Below are 359 nucleotides of genomic sequence, written 5' to 3' on the forward strand. Positions count from 1 at the left end.
CCGCGGGGTAGGAGCGCCCCCCAAAGCCCCGGAGCCAGCGGAAGGGGGGAGCCAGTAAGATGCCTGAGAAATGAGCAGCTCAGAGACTCATCTCCGAGGATTCGTTTACAGCCCAGGGTAACAGGGTGGGGATCGCTCCCGGTTTTCTGTCCCCCTCCGTCCCCATCCCATCTCCTCCCCCCACCCTCCACTCACCCCCTTTTTACAAAAAATCAAAAAAAGGAAAAAAAAAAAGAGACAGAAGATACCAATTAACCACTTTAAACAAGTCACGGACCTTGTTTCACACTGGAAAACAAACGGGATCAAGCAAGCTGGGCCGTTCTCCACCCCCTGCCCATGTACATACCCCCCTGCCC

The sequence above is a fragment of the Mesitornis unicolor genome, unplaced genomic scaffold (assembly GCF_000695765.1).
Source record: "Mesitornis unicolor isolate BGI_N332 unplaced genomic scaffold, ASM69576v1 scaffold8831, whole genome shotgun sequence".
Classification (NCBI taxonomy): Eukaryota; Metazoa; Chordata; class Aves; order Mesitornithiformes; family Mesitornithidae; genus Mesitornis; species Mesitornis unicolor.